At 38.9% G+C, this 26165-nt stretch overlaps 1 protein-coding gene across 3 annotated transcripts in view; it reads left to right on the top strand.

Moving 5' to 3' along the window:
* Positions 1–26165, top strand: part of THRB (thyroid hormone receptor beta) — a 151508-nt gene that overhangs the window by 80564 nt on the left and 44779 nt on the right. For all 3 annotated transcript variants that reach the window (XM_053466651.1, XM_053466653.1, XM_053466650.1), the window contains exon 2: positions 2137–2185. The gene's annotated coding sequence lies outside the window, so the exon portion shown is untranslated. The remainder of the gene's footprint in view (positions 1–2136; positions 2186–26165) is intronic.

The raw sequence follows: 26165 nt of genomic DNA, 5'->3' as shown, positions 1-26165 counted from the left end.
CCCCCTCTGCCCCTTCAAACTACCCCCCCTCTGCCCCTTCAAACTACCCCCCCCCTCTGCCCCTTCAAACTACCCCCCCCCTCTGCCCCTTCAAACTACCCCCCCCTCTGCCCCTTCAAACTACCCCCCCCCTCTGCCCCTTCAAACTACCCCCCCCCTCTGCCCCTTCAAACTACCCCCCCCCCTCTGCCCCTTCAAACTACCCCCCCCTCTGCCCCTTCAAACTACTACCCCCCCCCTCTGCCCCTTCAAACTACTACCCCCCCCCTCTGCCCCTTCAAACTACCCCCCCCCCCTCTGCCCCTTCAAACTACCCCCCCCTCTGCCCCTTCAAACTACCCCCCCCCTCTGCCCCTTCAAACTACTACCCCCCCCCTCTGCCCCTTCAAACTACTACCCCCCCCCTCTGCCCCTTCAAACTACCCCCCCCCTCTGCCCCTTCAAACTACCCCCCCCTCTGCCCCTTCAAACTACCCCCCCCCCCTCTGCCCCTTCAAACTACCCCCCCCTCTGCCCCTTCAAACTACCCCCCCCCCTCTGCCCCTTCAAACTACCCCCCCCCCCTCTGCCCCTTCAAACTACCCCCCCCCTCTGCCCCTTCAAACTACCCCCCCCCTCTGCCCCTTCAAACTACCCCCCCCTCTGCCCCTTCAAACTACCCCCCCCCTCTGCCCCTTCAAACTACCCCCCCCCTCTGCCCCTTCAAACTACCCCCCCCCTCTGCCCCTTCAAACTACCCCCCCCTCTGCCCCTTCAAACTACCCCCCCCCTCTGCCCCTTCAAACTACCCCCCCCCCCTCTGCCCCTTCCAACTACCCCCCCCCCTCTGCCCCTTCAAACTACCCCCCCCCCTCTGCCCCTTCAAACTACCCCCCCCCCTCTGCCCCTTCAAACCGCACAGGGCGCCACACTCCAGGGGGCGCCGCCGCTGCCGCCGCCGGGTCCTCCCCCGCCGCCACGGGGTCCTCCGCCGCCGCCGCGGGGTCCTCCTCCGCTGCCGCCGCCACGGGGTCCTCCTCCTCCGCCGCCCCCTCTGCACTTAAATGAAAACGTTTTTTTTTTTTTTTTGGTTTTTTTAACTTTATTTAACATCCTCCATGTTAAATAAAGTTAAAAAAACCAACAACAAAAAAAACAACGTTTTCATTTAGGTGCAGAGGGGGCGGCGGAGGGGGAGGAGGACCCCGCGGCGGCGGCGGCAGCGGCAGCGGAGGAGGACCCCGCGGCGGCGGAGGACCCCGTGGCGGCGGCAGCGGCGGCGGCGGACCCGGTGGCGGCGGCGGCGCCCCCTGGAGTGTGGCGCCCTGTGCGGTCACACAGGTCGCACACCCCAAAGGCCGGCCCTGTGTGTGTGTATATGTGTGTGTATATATATATATATATATATATATATATATACAGTATCTCACAAAAGTGAGTACACCCCTCACATATTCTGAAGAAGTATTGAGTGTACAGCCTGTATAACAGTGTAAATTTGCTGTCCGCTCAGAATAACTCAACACAGCCATTACTGTCTAAAACCTTGGCAACAAAAGTGAGTACACCCCTAACAAGACTTTTTATACGACTCTGTTAGTATTAGACAATGAATGCATTTTATTTTACACAGTTTTTCAGACACAATATCACAGTGTACATTTACGCATAGTAAGCTAGCTAGGGGCCATCTTTAAACACAGGGCAAAAAAAGCAATTGCCCCTGGCCCAGCCTGCTGCCCCTTAGACCCCCTCAGCAGCTCTAATGCCATTTTTTAAGTATTTTCTCGGCACCCAGCAGGTAATGGCAGCCAAAGGAACATCAGTTAATGCTGCTAGTGACAAGCACAACTGGGGTGGGTTACGCGGGGCCTTTTTATTACCAAAGATGAACTTGAAGCTAGCTGAAATGAAGCCAGAGTGAAAATAATGGAGTGCAATGATTTCAATAATTGACCATCCCCCAAATCCATGCAGAACACCATAACCGGCAGTGTATCCTATTGATACAAGAAAAATCACTATAACTGGTCGACGTTGAGACCTGGAGGATTGTTTGAAATATATGCTCTTATGGTCTACTCTTTTTAATTTTAGCCTTCTTTATCTTGTCCTGATGAGAAATCCGCTTATAATGTCTTTGTTTTTGTTTTGCAGGTTTTCTTCCAGTATTTGGAAAAGAAGACCAGAGCATCTTTCAAATGAGGTACAAAATCAATGATTAATGAATATATTAGTGAATGTAATTTATTGTAGCCATCAGGACACATCCCAACATTTCAAAGAGGAGCACGTTTGGGCAATAAACTGGAGGAAATGTGTTTTATAAATTTAAATGTGAAAATAGTTTAGGTTATCCTTTTTATTATGGGAATTTATCCTTTGTCACAAATACTGGCCAAAAAAACAAGATGACAAACTAATGGTAGTTAAAAAAAGAGAGCAGCCAGAAATTTGAGTTTGTTTATACCGCCACTTAAGGAGTTTATCTTTAGGCGTTAAAATCGAATATTCTTTGTGTACAGCTTTGCTATTCACAAGCTCTTCAAGTGTTTTCTTTCAATATTTTACATCTTGCTGGGTCTGTGGTATTGATTTTATTCAGGAAATTGCCAACATTCTTATGTAGTTCCAGATCTTCGTGCCCTTAAAGTAAAATCAAGTGTGTGGCTGGTCTATCCCTAACAACGGCGCTTTTACCTATTGTGTAATATTATTACTATTGTGTAATACACCCTAAATCCCTCTAGACTGTAAGTTCGTTTGAGCCGGGCCCTCCTCACCTGTTGTCTCTGTTAGTCAAACTGTTGTGTTACATACTACTTGTTATGTCCTGTCTACCCATTGTACAGCGCTACGGAATTTGATGGCGCTATATAAAACAATAAATAATATTAATAATCAAGTGAGCTGTGGAGTATGTCCAATTGGACTATTGGTATTAGTAATGAAATAAATGGCAAATCCTGGTGTTGATCTGCCAAGTTGTAAGATTGGTCTTTAATCAATGATAGTACCTTTTATTGAGGTTCTTACAGGCCTCTTCTTTAGGCTATAAACTCTTGGGCAAACCATAAAGGTACATTGAACATCCCATTGGAAAAATAAATACTCGTTGCACTTTTGTTGATGTTGTAAAGGGTGGTTGGTATGTAAGTCGTCATCCTCCAGATAAATCTCCCATTTGTCCCAGTTTGGTCCCAACAGCAGCTGACTGTGTGTCCTAACCAATGTCCTGTCAGGCCTACACATGTTTCCTGTCCAAAACAATATTGATATGGCTACGGGCATATGACTTGGATTCAGAATACTCGTTGGATTATACTTTTACATTTACAATGAGTCTAAGAATAGTCAAGTATTACTTTACCACAGCTGTCCTGACAAATCGGTATTAACATGAAAAATCCAAACCAATTTGTATACAGAGTGAAAAATCTATCAGTAAAACCTATGCTGCTAGAAGGAGCTTGCTAATCTGATAGTTTGATTGCTTCGGTTAAAATGTAATTCCGTATCTGGAACACAAGCTTTGTGCTCTACACACTTAAATATAATTGCTTAGCCCTGGTAAGATCATTTAATGCCAAGAATGACAAATATATTGCCTGTATTTTCGATATCTTTAAATGTGACTAAGCAGCATGTTTCACTCTGTATCCTTAAAATACTTTATACATCACTAAATCGTAATGGAGGAATCAAAATCAAATTGTTATACGTGTGCAATAGATTTTTGGTCTAGCCTTTCCTGGACACTGATAGAGGTCACGGCCACCATTCTAGCCATGATTTATAAGGTTCCCCAGTCACTGTACCCTATTTGGTGATACCAGAACGTCCCCACGAGCACTAAACTAAGACAGATGTGTTTCCGCACTATGATTGAGATTATTGGCCCGAATGGGGCCATTTGTACAAAGATGTATATTAACGCTAATGTTACATCTAATGTCTAAAGACGTATGTGAATTCTTTGATTGGAAATGGAACTACAGTTGTTGTTTGTGTTAATGAAAAAATTAGCTATTCAGGTGTCACCAGATAACAGTCCGTGAGTTATGAAATGGAGAATTGGCTATTCAATTAGGACAATAATATATTTGTTTATAGCAGAAACCAAAGTAGCAAGTAGCAGGTTAAAGATAAAAGTAATAACAAACATGGTACTTGCGGATTGCATTTGACTTTTTGCATCTGCAATCTTTTACCTTCACAGTTCAGTGAATAGATCCCATAGAAATGGGTAGACATTTGTTTAAAGTTTACAAGGCTCCTTCCCAAATCAGAAGTGATGGCTGACTTGGTATGCTCCATGTCTCTACCGTGCGTAAGAACATTTGTATTCAATTGATCCTGCACGTATGAGAGCATTTGCCATTATTATAGACAAGAAAAATAAGATTATTTTAGACATTTCTTTACTGAACAACTGTCCCTGGCTTGCTTCGTTGGGATGTCTCTACTGATTCTTGACTTTTTGCCAGTTTCAATTCTGCATCTGAGTTTTCCTGTCTCCTTTTATTTATTGCCCTTCAGTAAAGTTTAGACATATTTATGGATTGCTAAATCACAATTGTTATTTTAATATCAGGCAACTTAACAGAATTCACATATGTGTAACATACTTGTGTTTATTTTATAGGGTTTAGAAGATGGACATTCCACACTTTATATTCCGTTTGAGGGTTTTATTTAGTTGAAGTTAAATACAGGATGGAACATAAGGTTTTTTTATTTCCTAAAGAATATCCATATGCTAAAGTCATGTGTTTGCATGGAAATCATAGAATGCTTCAAGGAAAATGAGGAATTAGTTATGGAGTGCCAGCTAAGCAAAAGTCAAACTCAATATGTACTGACATTAAATAGGCTAAATGCAGTATATTGTCTATTAGTTTAATGTGACCACAGTGACCTGTCTCTATGCTTTTTTGCATTGTAAATGTGCAGGTTCCGTGTAATAAACCTACCTTGGCATGTACAGTACCTGAAAAGGTACAGCTTGTTTCAAGGAAATGAGAGCCAAATGGGGACATGAGTGTAAAGCAGACACATTGTCTTCACATACTCATTAACCCTTTCATTTAGGGCTACTGACCTACCATGCACCTCCAGCTGAGCATGGAAACAGTTAAAACAAATAGAAATAGAAACATTTAAGAGGATTGCCTCTGAAAAATGCCGTTTGTAGGAGCACATCGAGCACCCCTTCGCATTGTGTCAACTACAGGGTGTATATTTAGTAGAAAGTCCATTCATAATGGTTCTGTGCTGGCCTTTTGGGGTTATGTATAAAAATTATTCTTATGCAAACTTTGAACTGTGCTCCTACGAATATAGAAACCTGGGGTTATAGTCCATTTAGCAGGAAAGCTGGTTCCTTTACAAATTCACACGGTGATCACTTTGTATACATGGTCCCAAAGGATTCTTCTAGGACCACCTGCTGTAGGTGGAGATTATGCTTGACAGTTCTAGTCTGTCTTACTGTTCACCCCTTATAGTAGAACAGACATTATCCTTTAGAACTGTTACATTTCCTCTTGCTAGTGCAGTTATTTACATCTACTCTTGACATATTCCCTTTAATATCAAATTGTTACTGACTCAGTTCGTTGTCTTCAGACAGTATTAGTAAACACTAGCTCCTAGCAGATTACACACAGCTTCTTTACTTCTAACACTGGAACAGCGTGAATGTGCACACCGGCTTTCCTGCAATCCTTGTGTTCAGTTCATTATTTAGAGTTTTCAATACTACCACATGCCCACTGACAACCCACTCATATATTCTAATCCTAATATTGTGCTTTGGTCACAGACTTAATAATACATAACTACCCTATCTCCAGCTTCTTTAGTCTTGGCTTTTCATTTTGTGATTAACTCTCCATGCATGTAGATTTCTACTTCCAGCCATTTCTGCAATTGTTCTGCTATCTAGAAACCTTGATATGTGATACCAAATGATTCTCTTTAGGAATTTACAGACTTCCTAATTTATTCCTACACCAAAATATTTTCAAACCTCAGTTTATTATTCTTGTGCTTTTGTGTTACTACACTCCAGAGGTTGGGAATTGTGCCTTTCCCATAACAGTATTGAGGGCATTTTCCAGAAGCCACTTCTGCTTTGTGGAACACCAACAGAATTTTGACATGCTGAGAACAAATTGCTACCACCTATATTTCAGAAATACAATGCATGATCACCCTATTCCAAAACACTTGTTTGCCAGTAGAGAATTAAAATGTGCAACTATGTTTTATAAGGTCTTAATGCAAAAAAACATTGATCTACTTAATCATGAAATATTATGTAGGCCTAGGAAGTCTTGGCAATCTGATATTTCGGCATGTATTATACTCGGAAGTAACCATTAACTGCCAGCAGCAAAGCAGATTCTTGTTTATGGGCCAGAGATTTCCCCTAAGGTGCCAGAGTATGATTAAAGTACAGACTACCGAAGTACTTTATCACACAGCGTTTCACATAGCAATGTGGCTACTGGAGTGGTGTGACTTTATATGTGACTTGAAGAACATATTCTGTTTTGGTACTTTTTAGGCCCTAAGAACACCATACATCATACATTCATACCCGTATACTTAAACATCCTGGGCTCCTCAAAAACAGACTCTGTCTGGACACTTTGGGTAAATGATGTCAATACAAATAATTTCCTCCATTCTCCAGTTGGAAGCATGCAAGTTAATTTGTTTATAACATAATTAGCATATGGTAATACACTCATAAACAATCCTGGTGAAAATACTGTATTGGTGTAGCAGAGTGACATTTTTTCCCCTTTGTAACTATAATTGATTCCTGAAAATATACAATACTCAATACAAACAGCACAATAACAAGGAATTTAAAAAAAACTCTAGTATGACTAGATAGTGATATTTATATATTATTGGGTGGGTGGAGTTCATTTGGGAATTTCTTCCATGAGCTTCTGTCTTTGTAGCCTCTTCTACATTGCAGCTTCTTTCTTCTAGGATCTCTCTCACAGATTGAGTCCTTTAGCTTCAGAATACTCTCTGCACGCCACAACCTGGAGACTATAACAATTCTATCCCCATAATCACCAATTGTCTTGCATACCTGGGCATTGGTTCTGTAAAGAAGAAGAAGTTCCCATCCCTCTGCTCTCCATCTTGCCAACAAAAATGTTGCAACATTGTCCCTTTCTTAAAACCTTATACATCTGTTTTCTACTTTCTACTCCTCTTTTCCCCAACATCTCCATCCATTTCCAACTTCTCTGCCCAATATCATCAGGCATAGCATCCTTGCCACCGGCAGCTTTTGTCACCCCTAACAAGTGTTCTGATGTCCTTTTCTCCTCCCTCTTCATTACCCCCTCTTTGTTTCTACTGTTTCTACTTCTATACTCTGTTAACTATGCTCTCAGCTCTCCCATTTTTAAACAAGCCTTTCCTAGACCCTACATCCCCATTTATCGCCCTCATCACCACTAAAACAAAAAGTCCCTTCTCCATACTTTTCATTTCGGATTTCTCTGCAGCTTTTGATGTTGCTGGCAAACCTTCCCACCTGAAAACCTATCATTCTTACGTCATCTATGATTCCACTAACTCCTGGCTTAAATACTATCTCTCTGATCATGCCTGGTATCGTCTTTTCTTGTTCCTCTCCCCTACTGCTCTCTATTGCTGCTCCTTGGGGCCCATTTCTGGGTTCTTTAGTGCTCTCTATGTATACCTCCTCTTGGATTCCAGTACCACCTCTACCTCACATATAACCATCTCTTCTAACTCTAATCTCTGTCTCTCTGAAATTGCATCATGGATGGTATCCCCCTACCTGAACATTTCCAAGTCTGAGCTTCTGGTTATTCCACTGTTAACACCATCCCCGGTACGTAATATCTCCATTGCTTTTGAGAATTCCACAATTTACCCAACAGCATAAGTTTGTTACCTTGGCATTGTACTTTAATTTGCTCTCATTTATGCCTCACAACTAGTTGCTCACCAAATCCTGCAAAATATCTCTAAGATTGGTCTTTTCTTTACACAATACACTATTAAATATCTAAGGACTCCAAGCACTGCTGGAGGCTTTTATATTAATTATTTCCTCCTCTACAAGATGTTATGAAATGTAAATGATCTGTTGTGAAACCAGATGAATACCTTAATATGCACACCTAAACCATTATGTAAATTATAATCTTACATAATGCAATTTCTTCCATAAATCGCTTAATGCAAAGATGCTAGGCTTGTGTTCCTGTTGAGATTTCTCGACTTTGCCTGTGTCCTAGTTAAGCAAAAGCCTTCAGTCTCCACAACAGGCACACAAGGCCTTCAGTTGTAGTCGCAGTGCCGGCATTTCGTGCTGAGCGCCGGAATATGATTTCATATTCTGGCACTCAGCAATGAAGCATTGAGCACCGTGGCACAGCAGCGTGACAGAGGCCGTGTGCTCCCACCACAGGACTTCAGAAGGTAAGTGAAGTACAAAGGGGGAGTGGGATAGATAGTGAGAAGGGGGGTAGTAATAATATTGACAAAAATAAAGAATGAGCGAGAGAATGAATTAATGTGTGGATTAATTGTGTAAATGACTGAGAATGAATTAATGTATGAATGAATTGTGTATGAATGAGATAATTAATGAATTAATCTATGGATGAATTGCTTGAATTATTTTTGAAAATGCGTTCATTAATACGTGTAAATGATTTATATGAGTGAGTGAGAGAATTAATGATTGTGTGAATGAAAGAGTGAATGAGTGAGTGACTCCATTTATTTTTGTTATATCATTTCAGTGCAGATGCTAATGTTATTTAATGAAATCCTTTTCACAAATAGACCCTCTTTTAGTGTATTTTTCTGCTTGGACAGATAGATGGGCCAAATAGTTATTATCTGCTGACACATGATGTTTCTATGCTTAAAAACCAAACATAATTTATATGGGCAAATTGATGCACACTGTTGTGTATCGTAATTTTGTAATTAATATGCAGTGTTGGCACTTTGAGGTCTGCCTCTTGGTCTGATACAGAAAATTGGGCATGCGGGCCCAAAAACATTTGCCATCACTGTCCTAGTTATTACTGCTGGGAGTTTTGATTGAGTAGTACCTAAACTGGCCACTGCAGATCCATTAAAGAGGCAGGCGGGGCAGATGATCTAACAAATTGCTATCCCAGGGCACCCAGGAGTGTTGATAAGTATAATGATGTTAGTGATGTATTTAACAAATAGGAGAAAGAGTATTTGCATGATCAAGCCTAGGACTGCACATCACGGCATAAAGTAAAAAAGTAATATTAAAGCATTCCATTAATAATTTCTTAAGCTTGGTATTATCAATGACTTCATACAACTGATGTTCGCATGAATAAATGGACCTTCATTTTAAAAAGTACGCAGAATTCCTTTTTACAACTACGTTTTGGTAGTATTCATATTTCCAAACCAAGCACAAGATGTGTTATTGCTGTTAAAGGACAGGAATGTGATTTTAGGGGTTTTACTGTCAGACATTGCTTTGTTCAGCCTTATAGACCTGTCCACCCACAGAAATAAAAATTTACAGAACTGGACCAGATCCACTGCAGTAAAAGGGTTTGGTTGTTCCCGTTTAAGCAATAATTCTCAGAACTTGCAAAATATTTTCAAACTGTTTAGACGCCACTAACGTCCACTGACCATTCTTTTTATGACCAAAATTTACAAGGCATTTTATGTATGCTGCCTTTGGAAATAATGACAATCTGTAGAAGAATGGTACAATTGTCTGGTATAAGTCGAGAGTGCAATGACACAGCAAACAGCTACAAAAATAACATTTCATAGTTAATATTTTACATAAGTAGGTCAATTATATAAATATGTCCATTTATATATCAAGAAAAGAGTAGTAATGTAGATATTTTATAACTATGAAGATATACAATATGTTTCCATGATTTCAACCTACCCCCTTTTCTGTAATTTTTCTGCATCTTTACTGTAGCTAGCAAGTACCCTGAAAAATCTCATGACATCACTGAGGTCCCAAAATTACTTATCTTTTGTATTTGGTTTTAATTGCATTACTTTTTATTTACTTTTTGTCACTTTTTGAAGAGAGAAAATCTTTGTTAAAACTGTAAAAAGATTGTGGTAAAAGTTTTAAAGAATTTTGTTTGTTTTGTCATCAACCATGTAATATGGAGGCCTGCTTACCATTCAGCTGCAGAAGCTCTGGGTCTAAACCCTGTTTTATCATCAATACAATATAGTAGGACTTGTAGTTATTTCTAAAAGACTACAGAACATACAAAAGGTCCTTGATAGCCAAGTCCAGTCTTGGGCCCCAGTCAGACAAAGTGGGTTTAATTGTGAAGTTCTTAACAAATCTAGGCACTAGAGAATATCAAAATATAAATGCCATGGATCATATAAGAACCCTGGCATGTGATATGAGTGAATTTAGAAGGTGTACCAGTGTCTCAAATAATTAGAAGACTGAGTAAGCAGAGTGAAGGTGAGGTCAGGGCAATAGCTACATAGCAATTACACTGTTTGAAGAACAAGCAAACAAGCAAGCTAAAGGTAATTTTTATATAATATAATAATTTATCATTTTTAACACTACAGGTAGTGTTATAAACATCATTCTTGGTTTTAGTGGATGCTTAAGCCCTAAATAGATATAGCGTTTATTTAGAAATAATGCATACATTCATATGTTCTTTGGGAATGCTTAATTAAAGCCTATAGTAATATGACACACGATGCATGCTGATAGGTTGAAAGTTGATTTTACCATCCAAAAAACCCTTTTATCACTTTTATAAACTTTCTTTTAATAAATATGCTGGAAGGATCAATGCTTTTTTTTGTTTTTTTTTAATCTATGTGGAATAGTGCCTTTTAAATTATTTTAATGATGCTAACATCCTTCTTGTGACACATCCATTTCAAACATCTTTGTTAAAACTTTCCCTGGTTGCTAAAACAAAAAAGAAAACAAAATCCAAGAAAAATAGATTCATTATACCTTGGTGCCTCACCAAAATCTTTGTTCTCTGTTTTGATTAGTGTGAGTCAACTTTTATTTTGAGACGCATGAAAGATATTAAAGAAGAGTCTCACAATTTGCAGATTAGAATAGGATTAATGGAGGAAACTCCTCCATGTCTGAAGTCATAAACACTTTCTTATATAGACATCACTATTTGCCCATTTAAAGGGGAATTATTCCTTTATCAGTAGAGCAGGAGTATGGCTAACATCACTAACCAGCTGTTGTTGGGCCATATTCCCAGTAGCTTTATGGAAATGCTGCTCAACAACAGCTGGAAAGAAACAATTGCATTTAACATATGAGTTGTTAATAGATATTAAACAGTCAGTGTTATGGTGTTTTTTTATACATATACACATATACTATATAGACAAAAGTATCGGGACATCTGACCATTACACCAACAGGGACTTTGATGACATTGTATTCTAAATACATAGACGTTAATATGTAGTTGGTCCCCCCCTCGGAGCTATAACAGCTTCTATTACAGGACGGTTTTCCACAAGGTTTTGGAGTGTTTCTGTGGGAATTTTTGCCCGTTTATCAGGTAGAGCATTTGTGAGGTCAGGCAGTGATGTTGGGGGCGAGAAGGCCTGGCTCACAATCTCAGTTCTGGTTTATCCCAAAGGTGTTAGATGGGGTTGAGGTCAGGGCTTTGTCTGCATCTCCGTGGGCTTAACTCAGTGAGAACTTCCTCCAAAATGCTCCAATCGGTGAAGAGGACGTCACCAAAAGCGCCAACTGAGCATCGGGCCCCTCCGTTCATGTGAGGGCAAAATGACGGCGCTTGCAGTAACATCCTCTCCCCCAATTGGAGGATCGGAGCGAGCACATGGCCGCAAGTGCTGCCATACTGCCCTCAGTTCACGTGAGGGCAAAATTACTCCCTAATTGATCTATTGGCGAAGAAGAAGAAAGTGGTTGGCAGTGAAGGTAGCGAGTGAGATCATGAGAGATTGAGTGAAAGTGAATGTAGGTACTGGGCAACAAATTTCGTTCCCTAATCAAAAATGCCCCTGAATTTTCAGCCAAACCGAATGGGCAGGGAGCGAAATTGGTTCCCAAAAAAGAACTGAAAAATGTATCTAAAATGTTTTAGGTCCATTTGCACATGACTAGTGCCCAGCACTCATTCTACAGTAATTGCTAGCATACCTTTGGACCATTCTTCGCAAATGGCTGCTAATTTTGTTTCAGAAGTGTGCACCACTGTGGAGTATTGCTGTTGCTAGTTCTAGGGCATAATACCCTTTATTGCATTTCTTATAAGGGAATAAGCAAATTTCTACTAGCACCACAAGCAACTGTGACATTATGACCGTCAGAATATAACATTAAAAGAATGCAGCGAAATAGTGCTATTTCCATTAGATATGGAGTATGAGATTTCAGATCCATGAACAAAATGCTCAGTGTATCTGTTTAGGTTTAATCGGTGGCTGCAAAATACCGTATTTGCTCGATTATAAGACGAAGTTTCAGAGCAAATGCTCTGAAAAATACCCCTCGTCTTATAATCGGGGTCGTCTTATAATCAGACCTCAAATAGGTCTGACTATGAGACGACTAAGATCCAGATCCCCCGCAGCTGCAGGGGACCTGGATCCTCCTGTCTCCCCCGCCCGCCCCACTTACCGATACTTCTGAGTCCCCGGTGTTTAGCTGGGGCAGTGTGTAGATGCCTCCCTATATGACACTCTTCCCCATAATATGCCTTTTAACCCTCTAAATGCCAGAGTGACATATAGGGGTATAAGGCATTTCTGGAGGCAGAGTGGCACATAGGGGGTCAAAAGGCATATCATGGGGCACGGTGGCATATAGGGGGTATAAGGCATTTCTGGGGCAGATGTGCATAACTGGGGGGCAGGTTGGAAAATAGAAGGAAATAAAACCAAGATATTTTTCTCAATCATAGCTTTTATTAAAAAAAATAGTTTAGATGCATTAACATTTACTGGTAAAACTTTTTTCCTATAGGGTCGTCTTATATTCAGGATTTTTCTTTTTTTCCTAAATTAATATTCAGATTTGGGGGGTCGTCTTATAATCAGGGTTGTCTTATAATCGAGCAAATACGGTAATAGTGTATAAAATGTTTCTCTGTTGGAAACTACCCTGGTAATGTGTATTGCCAAAACACAAACAAACATGAATCCAAATTTATATTGACATTAGCAAAACAAAATCATACCCCTGTACATTATAATTATTACTGTGCTCAATAAATACCGTATTTCGAATTCTACACTGACCCTCCTGGTATAAAACGTTTTTTAATTACTATGCTTTTGATTTGGAAAGCTTTGTTTTTGTAAAACTTTTTGTGTTTTTCCTCAGCGACAACTTATTTTTCTATGAGTTGTATTTATGAATTCAGTCCCCATTGGAAACTAAGCTCACACTGAGCGAACGCTACCATCCTGTCATCGTTCTGGAGTTATGAGTTAACCCCAGTTTTAGCACAAACCAAACGCAACATTTTATGGAGTCTTTCTAGTACTAAATCAGCTGCAGTGAAATAATGTGTGTGGGGGGGAAATGTTTTCCCTACTGTCCTCTTAAATTAAAGGAAATTATTATACAAAAATTATGCATTTTTCTGCATATACCCATCAAATGTCTTTAATCTGAAACAGTATGCATATTGTTTTTCCACAGCAAGAAGCCTTTTCAACAAAAAACTTTCCTTTTTTGTTAGCATGTGGTCATCAACAAGTTATAGATTATTTTGCAAATTAAGGAAAACCATTTCTAAAATACAGTTCTCTAGTTTGAAGGATCAATTTGTAATCTGACAGTTGTATGCTGTAAATTGTGTTTTGGGGGGGGAGGTGAGAACACTGAAATTTACCTACATCTTGTGCTTGGTTGGACTGGGGATTAAAACCACTGGCACAATAAATGACATACACACGGCAGCCGTGTGTATCCAGCCTGGAACACACTGAAGAGTACTACACATAGCCAGTGCTAAGAATCACTAGCCCTATAACACACATGTGTAATATCAAAGATATAAAAAAAAGGCCCAAAGATGTTGGAAAGCACACAGTCAGATGCAGCTCCTTCACGAAAATTGTAGAATCTTCTTCATGCAGTACAAAAAGAGCGCAATAAGACCCAAAGTGCATGATATTTAAAACTCATTTATTCCCTATTACAACGGAGTTACTCACAAGATTAAAATTTTGGTTGGCAATGAAAAAAAAGAGCAAAGTGGATATGCTCCAATAGCTTCTAGTTAGTCGGTTAGATGGAAGTGAGCAGCCAAGACGATGATACATGCTGTCCGAAGAACACAAATTGGTAACTGGAAATTTGGTGACACAACCGACACAAACAGGAACTACAAGAAGTTCATATGTCCACAATTGCCCTATGCGCACCTGTCACCACTTCCATTATCTGAGCAACTAGGAGCTTCCTGAGCAAATCTGCTGTGCTATTTTGTTCATTGCCAACCAAAAGTGCCTCCATTGTATTGTGGAATAGATTAGATTTTATATATCATGCACTATGGGTGTGTTAGTGTGTGTATAAGTTTGTGAGTGTATTAGAATAAGGGACGAGGGGGTACTCGGCTTTACTTGCACCTGGTCCAGAAGGTGCCAGCTCTTCCCTGGATTTACTGTAGCTATATTCTGCATTGCATGAGGCTAGTTATCCATATATACACAGCGATGATAGAAACCATGCTGTATTGTGTAAGACCAGTTATATGCATATAAGTAATAAGGCTGTCTATTGTCTAACATGAAGCTGATTATCTCGGTAGCAGTAACAATGGCACACTATAGGATGCGGACTATCTTGGATAATCCTCTGTACTGTATTGCCTAACCAAGCTTTGTAATTCCACCCACTAACTGGGGTTTGTTCACTAACAAGAGTTAGCAGGAGAGTTGTGGTCTTAACTTTCACATTATGAAGGGTAAACACTGTAAGGTTTCTCAAGCTACAAGGGCTTAGCTGGCCCTGCATAATTCAGTGGACAAGGAGACTTTGAGGAATCGTTTAACTACACTGTTTTAATTATGAAGGGTCATACAAGCTCCTTCTGAAAAAAGCTGGGGTTGACCCTTCATGATTTAGTGATGTCAAGGCGTTGAAATAACAACTCTCCTACAAACTGTCCCTGCGCTAGAACCCATTGTGTTAGAGCCACATTCTGTCACGAGATAGAATGTGGATAACTGTGCTGAGCTGCGTGAGGCTGGTTGTCCATGAATGTAGAGTAAATTTGGTGCACCGATCATGATAGTTTTGCATTAAATCATTTGTGAAAACACTTTGTAAACCAGCATAGCTTAGCAGTGATACACAAAAACCCATAATTTCTTGGCAGATAAAAGCACTTGGGCTCATCGAGTCTGGCCATTTTTTAACCTACTAAAATTGCACTTGACCTCACAGGAAGCCCACTGCAGAGAACATCTGGACTGGGAAACTCTGTCAATAAACATCGCTTTTGTTGGAAGCAGTTACCGAATGTTAGATGTCTTGTCTGCATACTCATATGGACATCTCTTAACTGGTCCTCTAATACCATGTATAATACCATGATACATATGTCACGAAATCTGGAATTCTAAACCAAATGTACAAATGACCAATGCCCCCCCAAAAATAATACACTCCTCTATATACATAATGAAGTAGAGCTACTTAAATGTAAATGCATATGTGTGTATTCTTTATCTCGTATACCAAGAGCACATATGTTTTTTGTCATTTCTTTTTGTTGTTGCACTTATGAGTAAGATTAAATCAAGCCTTGTATTCAATCGGGATATATAATTTATGACACAAATGCATGTTGCGTAAAAACCTTACATAGCTTTTTTTTCTTTTCGATCTGGAGAACTACACGCTGGCTTTTAAGTGTTATTTCATTTGGAATGTTTCTTGGAACAAGAACAGACAGGATATGGTTAGCTGTATCATTGCATGGTTTGAATCGGGCCCACATTAGACTGAGCTGGGCACATAGTCTGATTAGTTCATGTTGATTATTTTTTGTACTTATTTTTAAAATTTAAAGTATACATTTTTTTTCTTCATTATTAATGTGTAAAGACTTGAAGACGTGTACACATTCCAAGGATTAATGATAGAATACTTAGCGAGGCAAGTCATATTTCATCTGTAAATTTTCTCCGAAGCTATCAAAGAATCCATGTTTTTGACTGAGAGCCAGATATTCATTTGATTGCAAGAGCGCTGCCCACAAGTTCTCTTGCGGTAATGCTTTGTGGGAACAAAACCAGCTGAACCAGTCATGTTATTATATATTTTTTTATTCAATAAAATAGTCTTTGTCATGCAGCGACAGGGCAAATTCACCCTTCTGAGAATGAAAGAGGGAAATGCTTTATATTGTGGGAAGATAAAACTTTTGTACATTCTAATAATTATCTTACGAGTCAGTGAGGCTTCCAACTACCTACAGGACTACTTTTTAAAGGTGGGTTTTAAAACTGTGTGCATGTGTCTGTCTTTGTATGTGCCTGACTTTTCCAAATCGGAATATATTTTTAGAATGTATGAAGTACACTTGCTTTTAAAAAGTTAACTTTTTTTATTTTTTATCTTTTTACTACAAATTACATTTATAAGAAATGCAAAAAAGTTCCACACAGACAATGATTTTATAAATTGTAGTTGGGTGCATATCAGAACATTTTCTAATTTATGGAGCTAGTTGCGACTATTTTCTGCTGTAGTTTAGCTTGTACTTTTTATTTGTTTTATAAACTACAAAATGTATTTGTTAATTTTAAAAAAAACACATTATTCCAATATTATGAAGTACTTTTGGGTGGTTTATTACCATGTGATGTTCTTTATGTGGTTTAGTGTTATAGACCGTTTACATGCTAGAAAATGATTTTAATATTGCTTTTTAAAAAATGAAATATAGCTATAACAACTTTTTTATTTAATCCCACTAAAATCCTGATGGTAAAATATGATTTTTAACTTTTATTTTCACCAACACTGAAGTTTAATGAAGACAAGTTTCCCAACTTTATCAGTTTAAATCTTCATTTAACGTTATGGTAAAGCCTTATCACAAAATCAGCATGAAAGGCAGTGGCAGTTCATGTAGTGTACATGTCTAACACACGGCTTTTAAAAAGCATAATCTAGGATAACTGTGATTTAGTAAATTAAAGCCTCGAAGTTCAGTTATTGGGTTAAATTCACAAAACTTAGATGGCCATCTTGGGTCCTAAGAGACATACACATAATTAATACCCTGGGTGATCCATTAATATACCATGTGATACTTTCCTCCAACTTGATTGATAAAAGCTTAAATCGGCACAATTTCAGCAAGATACCCTCTAGGCTAAACGGAGTTCATACTTAAATATTACGGGGAATTCCAGAAGAATAAATACTGAAAAACTTCAAATTGAAATTAGCTTTATTAAATTGAGCTAACCGATGTATTGAACTGAATCCTATGTTAGCTGTGATAATAATAATTATATGTATAATTAATACTTTATAAACTAATATTAAGCTTGTGGATTTGTTTATGTGAATTCCAAATAACAATTAGGAATAGTATCTCATAATCTAGGGTCTTATATTTGATATTAAAACTAGTACCTTCTCAAAAACATTTTCCTAATAAACACAGGGTATTTACATAATGAAAGGGGTTAAATTACCACAATCTAGGCAGAGGTAGAACATTTTATCTTATAAAGGTACAATTTGACTTAAGAGCTATTTAGCAAATATGTTGTAGTTGCGGATGAATATGTGTATTCTAAAGGGTGCATACACAGACGTGGAATAAACAATAATAAAAGTATATGATTAAGTGCAAATAGATAATTACTATTCATTTCATTCCCGCTTCATGTATGGCGCAGCTATATACATTATATTTCCTATGGAAGTAATTAAGTCCAAGGTACAGGGTCAATAAATGTCAAATTTGATACATTTGCTGAACAGCGATCCATTAGTTGATGGCATGGTGCTACAAAAAATATAATACCTATTGTTTGATAGTAAATATGGTCACTTATTTAAAAAAAACAAAAAAACAAAACTATTTTATTTTAAAAAAATTCAGCTTCAAATGCAACTGTCAATTCTGCTATCGCTTTAACTTAAAAGAAAGATGCTAAATATCTCAGAAGACCACATGCAAATGCAGTTATTTTATATATAATTGTGTTGTCCTTCTCTCCCAAAGCTGTATGACTGAATGGTTAAATCAAATGTGGATTCTCACTGTAAATTCCACATAAAATCTAATTTAATACTTTATTAAATAACATCACTACATTCTTTGTGATTTTTATAGATTTTGCAATAATGGAATGAGTTTGCCAATATCAAGTAAAACACAAAAATTGCATTTCAGTCATCTCAGAGTCATGTTTAATAAACCCATCTAGAATTACTGAGATTTAAATAAACTATCACCAGAGAAGCCTGTTTATAAAAAAGAAAAGTATAAAAAAACAAATGCATATCATATAAAATGAAACCTCATGACAACAGTTTGGAATAGCATTAATAAAACATTTGTTTTTTAAAAATTACCCTTCACATTACATCACTAACATGTATTCTGATAGCTCCTGGCAAATGGGCAGCGTGATCAACAGACTCTGCTGTGGAATGTGGCCAGAATGAGGTCATTCATTTCTTTTCATTGGGTCATAGGAAGAGCATGGTGTCTTGAACACCAGCCTCTATTAGTGCTTGCCGATCTTACCAGGTAGCAGGCACACCTTTGTTGTAAGCTGCATTGAGTTCTCTGTGGATACCCAATGCAAGTATTTATTGGCTAAACAAGGAGACTGCAGGTGAGTTAAATGTTTTAACTCACCAATGTCACTATGCATTACAAAGGGCCAACCCTAGAAAACTACTATAATAAGGGTTAAGCTGGCCTTGTATAATGCTATTAAGGATTGTTCCCAATTAACTATGCAGGACAAGCTCACCAGTATTGGCCAACAGAACAGACTGCAGATAAGAACCATTCAGTCCATCTAGTCTGCCCATTTGTTTCCTACTTTATAAATACCAAATCTTATTTGATCCTTGGTCTTACCTGATATTGAGCGCAATCATATTCCTTTTCCCTGCATGTTGAAATTCCCTCATTGTATTGACCTTTACTATTCTACTTTTCAACCACCCACTCACTGAATTAAAACTTTATTAAATAACCTAAGGTACAAAATAAAGTTGGTGAGTTGCACTGCTTATCGTAGCAGCAAACTTCTAATTTGGCGAAGGGACCCAACAGACTAATACACCAATGTGATTTTGTTACGGTAGAGACATCACCATGATGGAATTCAGTATTGTGTCTTAAGTATCCTACCAAACTGCACTCAGCCTTTTCCAGTTGTCCATTTTACTTTCATTTGTTATTACATATATTTATCTTGCTACATAACTAGTACAGAACTGAGGCAAGGCTATGACAGGTGTTTCAGATACCAAGCCATGTATATTGTTAGTGGAATGTTTTACTTTTGTTCTTACTAAACTGAATACCTTATGACAACAAGAATAATTGAATAAAAACCCCTTAATGACAAAGCCCGTACATGTACGGGCTCAAAATGCATTTTTTTCAATGGGTTTAGGGACCGCCCATTGACCTTAAGGGGATAACAAATAAAAACGTTGTTAGGATGTAAATAGTATTATTTTATAGAGCGTTCTCACTGTAGTATGTCCTTTGGTAACCTTGCATAGATATTTGAATTGTTGATACAATTTCGACACAAAGAATTACATCATAGAAATTGCAGCACATGTGAACTCAAGGCCTACAAATAAACTGGAAATGGTACGAGACCGCAAGCTGCGTTATTTCCAGTTTATGGCTAGTCTTACTTTCCTGCAGTCCTTGTATAATAGTTGTTCTATTAAGTATAATTGAATTAAAGCAACACTCTAGTGTCCCAGACAGCCCCCTGATCAATGAATGTATATTAAAGTATGTTGTAGGTACTTTAATATACATTTGATTAATCTAAAAAATAAAATGACTTACCTTAAGGAGAAACTGCAGATCAAGAAGCTGCAGCTATATACATGTAGTCGCTCACTGTGTAAGAGTGAAACTTGTGGCCACGTGTACACAGCAGGTGTTGCTGCCGTGCTAGTACTGCCGGGTCACATTATGTGAACCTGGTGTGTGTCCACCTCCTGGCTACAGCAGTCTGGCTGGCTACTGATGCAGTGCATTGCCACTTGACAGAATATCAATGAAAGCATCCGGGGGCCCCTAGCCATGTGCTTAATGTGCCTAATGGATAATCTGACGCTACAGACCAGGACACTAACCATAACAAACAAGACTTGCACTAAATAAACAGTATAATATTCAAAGGTGTCAGTATCCAATATGCCTGGTTATACAGACAGTACAATACGGATAAATCAGAACGTATAAAAAAAACATGAGGAGAGGAGGAGGCAACATGGAAAATAGATTAAGGACACAGAAGACGTGACATAACCAGGGGAAAAGACAGGGACACATCAGAGCACCAAGGACGCAGAGACTAGTGAACAAAAACAACAGGTGCAAAGTGCTCAGAAGGCAGTCATCAGTTAGATTAGAGCTAGATCTGTGGATTAGAGGGATAGAAAATATAAAACTGGTTGCTAAATATGTAGGATTTACCTGTCATATCCATAGAACCAATGTTCAAAGCTTCCAGTTCTACAAACTGTTAAAGCCCTATTATTGATTTTAAATGCATGAGATTATAATGCTAACCATATGAAAGAAATCTTAGCAAGTTTAGACGTCACAGGCACCTAGAGAATGAGTCTTCATAGCCCCTCCTACAATGCAGTATTGAGGTGAATTTTAACCATTTAGACCCTACATTTTCTAGCATTTGCTCTGAAAAAAAACCTTTTTCTTCTAAACAAGCAAATACGGTAATAGCTTTTGAAAACTAGACACCCCGGGATATTTCATCCCTGGGCTGTCTACTTTTCAAATATATGATTTTAAAGGGGTAAATTGAATTGGCCTGACAAAGATGTCCCAAATAGAACATGGGCACATGATGACCAGATTTGGAAAAAAATGGTTTCCAAATGGCAATACACTGGTTGTACTTATTCCCTTATGAATTGAAAAAAAAAATGGGTATAAAACGCAGGACAAATATTACAATATATTTAGCAGGTTTTTCCATTAGCTTTTGTAAATGTGTGAAATATTTTTCAAATAGAAGTAAAAAATGTGGGTTTTTTTTCAGTTTTTCACCGTATTTTTTTCTTATAGTAAAGTAGATGATATGATCAAAGTAATGATATCTAAAGAAATATTTTCCTGAAATAAAACAATATATAATTTGTGTGGGTACGGTAATGAGAGATAAAATTACACTTAACTCAAAGACCACAGAAGCTTTCAAACGGCCCCATTCAGGAAGGGTACATCATTTTAAAAAACACTCTGGTCCTTAAGGGGTTAATTATATGCCTTTTATGTTTTTGTAGTATTTACTGAACAGTAGCTACTCTCAAGAGGTAATCACAATATAGGAAACAGTTAAAAACTAACTCTGTGCTCACCCATTCCATGATCATTCAATGTTTGTTGTCTATTTAACCGTCTCAAATGTCACACATGCACAAGGGGTCCTTATAGACCAATAGGGGGCCTTGCAAAACCAGTTTATATGACTATTGTTGTCATTTTTTATTTGCAGAGGGTTACCAAGATCTTATTTTTGGGTTAGCATTTTAATGTAGCAAATGTAAAATTACATTGGTACTCTGGCAGCTATGAACCAGTAAGAAATACTTTTGAAAGTATTTCTTTAACGTGATCTTTATGGTGACTCATAGGTAAATTGCTGGGGCTATGCAATTTAGTGCTTAAGGTCCTAATCTTTAAATGAACAAGTTGATCTGCACTGTTACATTACCTACTATTAAATGAATGCGGTCTGTGCTAAAGGATTGTGTTGGTCATTTCCTCTTCTACTCCTTCGATGTGTTAGACACATTAGGTACTCTTTAAAATATATATAATAAGACACTTATATTTCATCACTCATAAAAATGAGTGCCAGGCAGTTTCACATCTTTTACTGGTTTAAGCTGAAACACATCCCAGACTTTACATAACTTTATTAAGGGTTACTACACATATATGGCAATTCATTTAATGGTGGAATTCATAAAGCAATGATCCAAAAGTACTTTAATATCTTTACCACTAGTGCTGCTGCGGAAATCAATTTTTAAGGGAATAGCATTTAATGGTATATTGTATATGCTTTTCTATCTTTTATTGACAAAAAAAAACAAAGTTTGGAAGAACAAACCAAATATTATTTTTTAAAAGCATTCTGGAGTATGATTCTGGAAGCACTGGGTGGTGAAATATCACAGCACAGAAGCATTCGGGTTTACAAATATACCACTTCAGTTTGGACAGAGACGTATTAGCTAAAAGTGAGTTACCGTATTGGCTCGAATATAGGCCGCACTTTTTTCCCCCACTTTAAGTTTTTAAAGTGGGGGTGCGGCCTATATTCGGGGTCTAGCGCCCGACGCCCGGGACATGCAGTCCCGGGCGCCGGGCAGGCAGCGGGGTTAAGATACAGATCCCCCGCAGCGGTGCAGGGGACCTGCATCCTTCTCCCCGATACGCTCAGACAGCCTCCCCTGCCAGCACTTCCCACGGGGGGGGGGGGGGGTGCCGGCACGGGAGGTTATCTAAGCGTTTTACCTCTGCCCACCCCCGACTTACCGGAGCAGACTCCCGGGTGTCTTGCGGGACCGGCGGGAGACATCTACGCAATACGCGCATGCAACTTCCGGTACCGGAAGTTGCATACGCGTATTGCGTAGATGTCCCTCGCCGGCCCCGCAAGACACCCGGGAGTCTGCTCCGGTAAGTCGAGGAGGGGGGGCAGAGGAGGACAGCGGCAGCGTATCGCGGGGAGGGAGGACAGCGGCAGCGTATCGCGGGGAGGGAGGACAGCGGCAGCGTATCGCGGGCAGGGAGGACAGCGGCAGCGTATCGCGGGCAGGGAGGACAGTGGCAGCATATCTCGGAGGGGGAGGACAGAGTGGCAGCATGTTTTTTTGGTGCTTTTTTAAAGAAAAAAAACTTTTTCTTTAAAAAAGCACCAAACTTTTAGGGTGCGGCCTATATACGGGGGCGGCCTATATCCGAGCCAATACGGTACTATTTTGCAGATTTAACACGTTCTGTTAACAGAAAATGCAAGTTTCATGTTAGTTCATACTCTGTGGAGACCACTCTGACATAAACAAGGCCTCTAATTATTCCTAGCATTAAAAAAATACTACAACACACTATATTTATTTCAAAATAAGAGTATTTGATAAAGGAACCTGCGCTCTCAAGATATTAATATAGAAATGGCCAAAAATTGTGGTACCACATATTTTTTTGGGAATCCAGGGATCTCAGGGGCTGTGGAATTGGTGGAGCTAAAGCTTTGATTATAGATACATAGCAGTCAAGTGTACATACTCATTAATGTGTGAGGAACTGGTAAGGGAAATATTTTATTCTACTAAACTAATGTTTAATAGAGAACACATCTGCAGACAGTGATAGTGAATCAGTTATCCATGGAGTTAATCTGGTTCCTATAGAGTCACTTTGGATGGATATTTTCACGTTTACCAACTTTTGGATGTTCCTTTCTTTAAGTGTATGATGTCATGCACAGGTTGACCCACCAAATATGGCTAGTAATATAAAGTTTCCCACATCATGATGTCAGATGTGTTCCGCCCATCGAATGCCCATTTTCCACCTTTTCCTTTAACCACTTGCACATTGCCTATAAAAATCTGTTGGCAGTCACAACTGTTGCTGGGATTTGCCAGGGAACAGCCGACAGCATGAAAATAAGCCTGGATGCCAGGACTGGCTTGGAAATTCTAGGCTGTATGGCCTTTTCTTTTAGTTTTACATTTCATAACAATACCCCTTTTACTAGTAGCTCATTGTTCCTAACCCTACCAGGAAGACAGTCTACTACATTGAATATGTCATATTACTTAATTATTACTATATGCACTGGATATTCATTGTAGCGCTTGTATTTTTGTACACTGTTCATACTACCTTTTGAATTCATGTAACATACAGCTTCTGGTGGCCTAGGTTCTGATTTAGCTTTTTCTATGCGGCCCCTCGAGCACGAAATTATAGCAGATTAAAAGTTTCCACTGACTCTGTTTATTCTCTGAGCAGAGACTGTGAATCTGATCACAGACAAAATCTAAATTACCATGAGTCTTTTTGTCCTTGCCAGCTTACGTTATGTGAACAACCTAAATGAGTACATTCTGTACCTAAATTAAATGAACAAAACTACATTTATTTATTTTATATTTCTAATAGCCTCAGGAGCGCTTGCCCTCCTCATTATGCATCCAAAAGCTTTCTTTATGCTTTGTAATTTTTGTGATTATTTAATTTTTTAACTGTTTCAGTAGCATTGACTCCTACTGAGTTCTAAACTTGCTTTTATTTGCAGGTAGAGGTTCCAACGTAAAATTCTCAATGTCATAGATATTAATATCTTTCTCCAGGCTGATTGGTAAAGCTTATATTAGTGCTTTACCTAATATTGAAGAATGCCATCAAAAGGGACACAATACCTGAAAGTTTCAAATGGATAGGGGGAAGTTTTAGGGTGGTTAGAGATGTACCTGGGGGGGTTATGTGACTTTTTTTTACTTATTGATTAGGCTTGTGCACATTTCCATACAGAAACAAAATTAGTTGTTCACTCTCATGCTCTCACACGCATACACTCACACTCTAATTCACACTCTCTCACACTCAGTGTCTCCCTATCTTCTTCGCCAAACGCTTTCGTGTCCTTATCTCTTTTCCCACAACATTGATTCTTCTCTTGCCTCGTCTTGTTTTTCTGTTTTTCATCTACCTTCTTCCACATCTCCCCATGTCTTCTTTGCTTTGCCTGCTTCTTAGAGAACCTGGGCTCCTTGTGAAGTTCTGCAAAACTTATCATCCAGACAATCGGTCATCAATCTCTGACAACGCGATTGCACAGATTGCATGTAACGACAAAAAACCTGCATAGGCTTTTGTGTAATTTTTGAAATCTGCACAACAGCACTCATAACAGGGCAGGGTAGGCACACAGAAAATAAAGGGTTAAATGATATATTTAGGTACAAATAAAAGATACATTTTCATAATTATGCCAGCATTTTTCTTTTATTGTGCACCTGCTTTTGTGGGCCATAACTGCCATCATCCTTGTCATCAGCCTGACTGATGGTGATGAGCGTTGTAATCCACAGAGGGTCTTCAGCTCAGATAAAAATGTTTATAAAATGTGGTTGTGAGGTATTTTTTCAAATTTGTTTTTGTATTTCTTATTGATTTTGATTTATTGATTTTATGTGCGGCTGGCTGTTGCATAATATCTGATCCCCTGCATGACAGCAGTTTTTCCGGTGTACCAGTCTGCTGATGTAACAATAGACTTTTTTTTTTACGTTTTAATAATTTTGGTAACTTTTTTTATGGCCTGCTAGGAGGCGGCCATAGTGCCTGCTCCATGTAATGATTGCTGCAATTAGCATTTCTGAGGCTGATGATCAGTCTCTGATCAGCAGCATGCATTCCCAGTGAATGGATCATCACATTCACTGTAAAAGATTTCCATTGTGGGGAGGGTGAGTGACCGTTCCCGAGGATTGCCTCGAGTTCGGGCAGTCGCCTACACCAGGAACCGCTGAGTAGCAGTGCGGACACGCTGCTGCCTTAATAATGACACTCCACGCCATCGTGATAGTTTTTTTGACACTTTTTCATGAGAGCATGGAAGGCCATGAAGGTTTTACCGGGTTAACTGATACATAGTATCAAATCTCAATAAATATCAAAATCAATATTTTCCTAAAAGCCGCACTCCTGCATTTGTTCCCAAAGCACAGTTCAAAATGTTCCTCAACTGTCACTTCACTTTAACTGCACCGGACACACAAACAAGATGGTAACCCTTTCTTTTTATATGTGATTGCGCCCGCCACCCCATGCAACTCATAAGCTTTCTGCAAAGGAAAACCCAAGCGA

This window comes from Spea bombifrons, chromosome 5 (assembly GCF_027358695.1).
Source record: "Spea bombifrons isolate aSpeBom1 chromosome 5, aSpeBom1.2.pri, whole genome shotgun sequence".
Classification (NCBI taxonomy): domain Eukaryota; kingdom Metazoa; phylum Chordata; class Amphibia; order Anura; family Pelobatidae; genus Spea; species Spea bombifrons.
This window is presented reverse-complemented; position numbering and strand designations above follow the sequence as displayed.